Here is a 7,569-nt window from a genome sequence, read left to right on the forward strand (position 1 = left end):
GGGCTTTCTCTAGTTGTGGCCGGCAGGGGCTACTCTTTGTTGCAATGCGCAGGCTTCTCATTTTGGTGGCTTCTCTTGTTGCGGTGTGTGGGCTCTAGGCCCGCAGGCTTCAGTAGTTGTGGCATGCAGGCTCAGTAGTTGTGGCGCACGGGCTTAGTTGCTCTGCAGCATGTGCGATCTTCCCGGACCAGGGCTCGAACCCGTGTCCCCTGCATTGGCAGGCGGATTCTTAACCACTGTGCCACCAGAGAAGCCCTAAAGTGATTTTTTTTAAGTGCAGAAAAATGTGTATCATATTCTACTATTTCTATAATAAAGGAAGAGATATATAGACATAAATATATACAGATTTAATTCTATTTTTCAGTGGAAGAATAAACCACAAAAAGTTTTAAGGGTTTTCTATAGGAGAAAGGAAGGTATAGAGTGGGTGAGACAGGGACAGAAGCTAGACTTACTTGCATGTATTTTGTTTTTTAGATATGTCTTTGATGCTATGTAATTCTTTTACATATATTAAGACAAAATTAATTTTTTTTTTTTTTTGGCCACGCTGCACAGCATGTAGGATCTTAGCTACCGCACCCAGGGATTGAACCTGGGCCCCTTGCAGTGGAAGCATGGAGTCTTAACCACTGGACCACCAGGGAAGTCCCAGACAAAATTAAATTTTAAAATATTAATCCCAAATATAAAAAATAAAATGAAATAAATGAACCTAACTGTGTATCCATTTTGGTAGCAAAACTACACAGAGAGAAGCTATAAGTAATTTGGCTGCACACTCCTAGTTCCTGTGGGATACGTCCCTAAAAAAAAAAAAAAGGACTGTAAAAACAACAACAAAGTAACTGTCTTCAGTAATGATATTGGTGGTGATAGTGTGTGGTTCTGCTGTTCTAAAACTGTCATTATGGGTAATGTAATATGGGATAAAACAATTGAATAATTACATGATATTTTATCATCCATGGTGTTTTTGAGAACAAAGATTCTGGGTGTGGGAAGAAGGAAATGCAGGTGTTAAGAAGAGTTGAGTAAAAACCATATAATCCTGAAACTGAAAAGGAAGTATTGGTTCAAATTCATAATGTATTTCATGATTGATTAACTAGATAGCTAAATAGACAGGCGGATAGATAGGTACTCCCTATATTTCCTAGTTCTGTCCACTTAAGAGGACTGGAAACAGTGACAATGCTGATAGCACTGAGCACCCTTAGCACTCATATCAGGGTCTCTATATACCATTTCCCAAGAAAAGGAACCAAAGCTGCCTGGAGAAATAGCTAATTCCAGGTCTGGAACCAGAAATAAATAAAGAGGAGCGTAAACATCTAATTGTATCAGAAAGAAAATTATCAAAGACTACTGAGGTTATGCCAACTTGAAAAAAAACTCCCACTGGCCAAAGATGGGACAATTTGAGCGCCAGTAATAATAATCTTAAAAATAAATAATAAAATGAATCATAATAATCATTGCAAGTGAATTCAAACATGTCAACTATGATTAAATGCATGGACTCATAATGATTCTTTAATAAGGGAATTGAAAATGTGAATTTTGATGGATATTACATAATATTAAGGAGTCTAGAAGCAATAATGGTAATTGAGGTTATGTTTTTAGAAGAGTTCTTATATTCTAGAGATGAATACAGTCAATCCTCATTATTCACAGATTCTATATTTGTGAATTTCCATACTCACTAAAATTTACTGGTAACCCCCAAATCAATACCCTCAGTGTTTCTGTGGTCATTCACAAACGTGTGAAGAGTGGCAAAAACCTTGAGTCACCTACCCTGCACATTCCAAGCTGAGGTTGATCAAGGGGCCTCTGCCTTCTTGTTTCAGCCTTCATACTATAAAAAAATGTCCTTTCTGTGATCTATTTAATGTCACATTGTTCACATTTGTGTGCCACTTTTTGTTGGTAATTTCACTGTTTAAGATGGCCCCCGAACTATGTCCTGAAACGATGTTCCTAAGAGCAAGGCTGTGATATGCCTTATGGAGAATACACGTCTGTTAGATAAACTTCGTTCAGTCATGAGTTATGATGTTGTTGGCCGTGAGTTCAATGTTAATGAATCAATAATGTATATTAAATAAGTTGTCTCTAAACAAAAACACACATACAACAAGGTTATGTATTTATCGGTCGATGAAAATGTGGCCAGAGGCTCACAGAAACCTACTCCTGTATTTCCCCTGGGAGTAACGGTTCAGTGTTCACTAATTCAGTGTTCATGGTGACTTTATGGAACCTAACTACCACAAACAACAAGAATCGACTCTATTAAAATAGTCGCAGATTATACGGAGCAAAAATACTATGCAACATGAATAAAATATATCTGCTGGCCTGGATTTGGCCCGCAGGACCCAACTGTCAGTCTCTGATCTATTTCAATCTAACCACTACACAGGACAGAAATTTTTTCAATCATTCCCCTACTGACAGACATTTGAGTTGCTTTTAGTTTTTCACTCTTATGATCGATGCTGCAGTGAACATCAGCACATGTGCAACAGTTTCTCTTGAGAAGACGTTGAGAACTGTAACTGCTGAATCACAGTGTGTGCGCGTTTTACATTTTAATAGATGCTGCCAAATGGCCTCCAAAGTGGCTGTACCAATTAATGCTCCCATCAACAGTGTGTGCATGTCTGGATTTCCCACACTCTTGCCAATGCTTAATTCCACAAGTATTTTTGGAATCTGGATCCTGTGTGAGGCACTAATGAGGTGACGGGGGTGGAGAGGAAGCAGAGCAAGATGTAAGCTCCATAAGACATGGCGTCACAGCCCAAAGACAAGGTGTTCATCCTCTCCAGAGATTCACCCAAGATTCACAGAACAGGATGGTGGGAATAAAGAACAAGCAGAGGATTTTCGAACCTTATGCAGTGCCCCACTCCTCTTAAAACAATAATCCATAAAAATTAATTAATTAGCTTTGGAGTGCTAATATGTGCTATGGACTGCTAATATGTGCTATGTCTAGCCCAAGACTGTGTCAAGGGCAAATCTGTTTCATTTCAAAAATAAATTACATGTTTTTCTTATTATATATGGATATCTATTTGACTATGTATATCAAAAAAAGGGGGGTGAATCCTTTAAACGTGCATGCTACTTAGCCAAGCAATTCTTTTTTTTTTTTTTAAATAAATTTATTTATTTATTTTTTGCTGCATGGGGTCTTTGTTGCTGTGTGCGGGCTTTCTCTAGTTGCGGCCGGCGGGGGCTACTCTTCGTTGCGGTGCGCGGGCTTCTCATTGCGGTGGCTTCTCTTTGTTTCGGAGCACAGGCTCTAAGCGCACAGGCTTCAGTAGTTGTGGCACACGGGCTCAGTAGTTGTGGCGCATGGGCTTAGTTGCTCCACAGCATGTGGGATCTTCCCAGACCAGGGATACGAAACCATGTTCCCTGAATTGGCAGGCGGATTCTTAACCACTGTGCCACCAGGGAAGTCCCTAGCCAAGCAATTCTTTTCTGCATATATCTTAGGGAAATTATTTGAAAAATTGCAAACATTTAAGCACAAGGGTGTTCATTTGTAGCACTGTTTAATATCCCCTATGATGTAAACTACCCAAGTGTTCAAAAATAGAGAATTTAGCAGTTAAATATATCAAACACTTTTGAACTGTTAGTTCAATAAAGTGTTAAATAAATGGAACCGTTAGGAAGTATTATGCAGCCAGCAGAAATGATTTATTTGTTGTCATGGAAAGATACTTGGAAAGTAGTATTGTTTTTTTAAAAAGCCACCAATGTGCACCCATTTGTTCATTCCCTCACCAAGTGCATGCTGAGCACCTACTGTGCTGGGTGCTGGAGACAAAGTCATAACACGTGCAGGCAGAGTCCTTGCTCTGGGGATCCAAACTGTCTTGTCCCTCTTGCCTGCACTATGGACTACACAGACAGGCTTCTCCAGCCTGGATCTGAGCACACGACTAATTCTTTGTTATTAAGCTCTTTGTGATTTCACAAGCACTAATGGATTGATTGCTTCTAATTCTTACACTACGTATAACTATGCTCCACTCGCGTAAAGTTTCTCCTTTCCAGTATCATGGTACTTAGACTCATGGGAAGACAGGTTATCTTAACCGCAGAACCAGCAGAGCAGACTTCCCTATCCCAACACCACTCTCCGAGGGAAAGCATCTAAAATAGTGGCAATACCGTGCCCGAGGGGTGAAAACAGTCCAGGCTCAGAGAACCTGTTTTGCTCTCTTGGCACCTGCCTTACCGTCTCCCCACCTCTGTGTGTTCCCATCAGTAAGACGAGCAGGGAGGGTTGATGATAAATGAATCGCAACCACACAAGGGCTAACTACTGCCTGGCACACAGTAGTTACCCTTCAGATATGAGCCCCCCTTCTCATCTTCTATTTTCCTGTCAAAGATTGGTTTCACCCACAGAAATCACTAGTATGAAAAGTAGAGGGATGTGGAATTCGGCTGGGATGTTCTTTTCTTTCTGTCTCATAACTTTGAGGAAAAGAGTGGTCTGGCTTACCCACAGGTTCTCTGAAAATGGTCACAAATGCTGTCTGATGGTTTTCAAGTGATCCGACTCTAGAGGCACATATACATTCAAGGCTTCTCCCTTCTACAAATAGACGTCAGCACATGACACAGGCAAGCGTCTGCCCTTATCTACTTCCAAAACACAAGTCCCTTGTCCCTGCTTCCAGTCTCTCCAATGTATGAAATGTTGTGGGTGGGGGAAGGAGAACAGGAGTGTATAGAAGAGGACCTGAAAGGGAACCACAGGCACAAGACTCAGGACTGGGCAATCAGGCCATTCCATCCACCTGGCCTCCGTGATGGCTCAGAGATGCGCACGTCAAGCCAGTGGTTTGCAATTCTAAGATTTGCTTGGATTTTCTTCTTTCTGCTAGGGTGGTTTAGTTGGGAGAATATAAGCCTGGGACTGCTGGGAACCACTGTGTTAAAAAATTCTTCCTGGGAAGCAAGCAGAGCCAAGTGATGCGAGGAGAGAGATCAAATCCTAATGACATTGTTTGAGTCCTCTGGATCCAACCTTACCTGAAGCCAAATCTATGCCTGGGCTCCAGTTATATGAGGCTAAATCAACCTTTCTCTCTCTCTCTCTCTCTCTCTCTCAGTTGAGGCTCCTTCTAGAAGGATGCATATGCAAAGAGTTTATTTGACAAGCATCTCAGAACACACCAGCAGGAGACTGGGGAAGGGAGACGGGGAAGAGAAGGTACATTACTGAGCAGGTAACTGCTAAAGGTCAACTTGGGCTCAGTCCCACTCAGGAACTCCGGGAGACCTCGTGGAGCACGTATTTCAGAGCCATTCCACCTGAGGGGCAAGGGAGCTGGGGTATTGACCCATCTCTCTGCCTGTTGCTGTGTCAGGCTGCTCCTGGGGGGCCTTGGTACCCTTCATGGCTGACCCACCGTGAGAATGGGCAAAGCAGGCTCCTTGGGCAGCCATGGGGGCCGGCAGCAGGCAGTCAAAGTGGTCTGCCCTGTACCAAGGGGAAATGGGTGGAATCCTCTTGTTTTGTTTTGTATCCTTTTGGCACCAGGCGGGGGGATGGGGGGCAGGTTAGGCTAGACTTCCAGCCATTTGCCTAAATCATCCTGACTAATGTATGTAACACTTCCACCCAAGTCAGAAACCAGCTTAGAGTGTTCCTGGGATAAAAGAGCCCTGGATTTCTTCCTTGACCTAGCCCCATCCCAGACATGACACCAGCCTGGTTACAGGAGGAACTCTTACCAATGATCTCTTCCGTGCCCTGCACACACGCAGGCACAGCAAACTTGTTCATTCAGACATCCCTGAGTAGGAGCAATGGCCACCCCTGTACCCGTCCACAGTCAGCCAGCCCTCCAGGAAACAGCACTGTTCCTATGGCTCCCTGCTCCAGGCCGGGCCCTGGGCTCAGGTGACCACCCACAGTGGCCACAACGGGCAACCAGCAGGCCCAGCCACCCTATGGCTGCTGCTCACAGCAGCTGTCATGAGCTTATACCTGCAGCGTGCCTCCAAGGAGACAAAAACCTCCCACCAAGAGAGCCAGGGAACCGCTGGTCCCCTATGCTCCGAGGGGTAGGGGCCAGGAATCCAAGCTGTAGTCATAACAATTCTCTCTCCCACCACGGAGGGATGCCTGGGACAGAGGGAGGAAGGTGCAGTGCATGTGTCTTCTCCTACAAGTTTGCTCTGAGGTGATAAATATCTTTTGTTTCTATTGTGAGTGAGATCATTTTTTTCCATTATTTTTTCTAAGTGGTTACTGTTGGAAATAGGAAAGCTATTGATTTTTGTACATTTATTTTGTGACTGGCTGCCTTACTGAACTCTCATTATTTCTAATAATTTTTCAGTTCAATACTCGGAAAGCAAAAAATTTTAGGCGATGTGACAAAACTGACCAAAAAACATGTGAAATCAGCCACCATTCTATTTGTTCTGAGATGGATAAAAAAATCAAGATAGAAACAAAATCCCACTCAGGCTACCTGCGAGTAGTCTGTTCCCACCCACCCCATCCCAATGTTCCCATGCCCCTCCCCTCACACCACCCCTGGGGAAAGCCTACTCCCCTGTGTGGTGTGTGTGTGTGTGTGTGTGTGTGTTTGGCCGCACCTCGCAGCATGCGGGATCTTAGTTCCCCGACCAGGGATCAAACCCGTGCCCCTGCAGTGGAAGCACCTATTCTTAACCACTGGATCACCAGGGAAATCCCTCCCCTCTGTTTTGAAGAAAGTCTTTGAGACCCACACTCAGAAAACTCCTTTGTTGGGGCAAATAGTCCAACCCTAAGCTTCTCTGGACTGTCAGGCTCGGGCAGGGGTCCTAGCCGTGAGGAGGGCCGTGACCTCCACACCTGACCCAGCTTTTCACCCATCACCCCAGCTCCTCTCCAAGCAGCCCTGTAGCCTAATGAGTACCTCCTGTGGGCCAGGTCTGGGAATGTGAGAACCTCGCACTCTTGGATATACATTTTGTTGTTGTCTCATTCTTTTCTTTGTAGGATGTAGCCACACAGGCAATGCCCTGCCCAGATGCCCTCCAATCCCTTTCACAGCTGCTGCGAAACCCTCTGGCTTCTGTGTGATCTGGCTTCTGATGCCTGCACCCGCGACTCCCATTGGAGGACTGCCCTCAGGCGACTACAGCTGCTTTGCCCACACCTGCAGAGATCGGAAATGCCTGGGAGGTGATGTCCCCCCAAGGCAGCCCTGAGCCAGCGACTGACAGGTGCGGTCGTCTCAGGCTCTGAGACAGACTCACAGCCCACCGCTCCCGTGCAGGGGCAGGATGAAGCCACCTGCTGCGGGTCTATAACTGAGCTCTTGCCCTGCCCCTCCCAGACTCCTTGACCTATCCCCCAGGGAGCCCATCTTCGATGTATCACTGGCACGTAAGTCTTCATCTCATGGTTTGCTTCTGGGGAATCCAACCGAGACACAGAGCAAGCCTCTGACCCTCCACAGCCTTAGTTTCCCCATCTGTCAGGGTGGCATAATTAGAAAGTCTCCTGAGAAAAGGGTTAGGATTCTG

Source organism: Monodon monoceros, unplaced genomic scaffold (genome assembly GCF_005190385.1).
Source record: "Monodon monoceros isolate NGI ecotype Baffin Bay Population unplaced genomic scaffold, NGI_Narwhal_1 Super_Scaffold_3, whole genome shotgun sequence".
NCBI lineage: Eukaryota > Metazoa > Chordata > Mammalia > Artiodactyla > Monodontidae > Monodon > Monodon monoceros.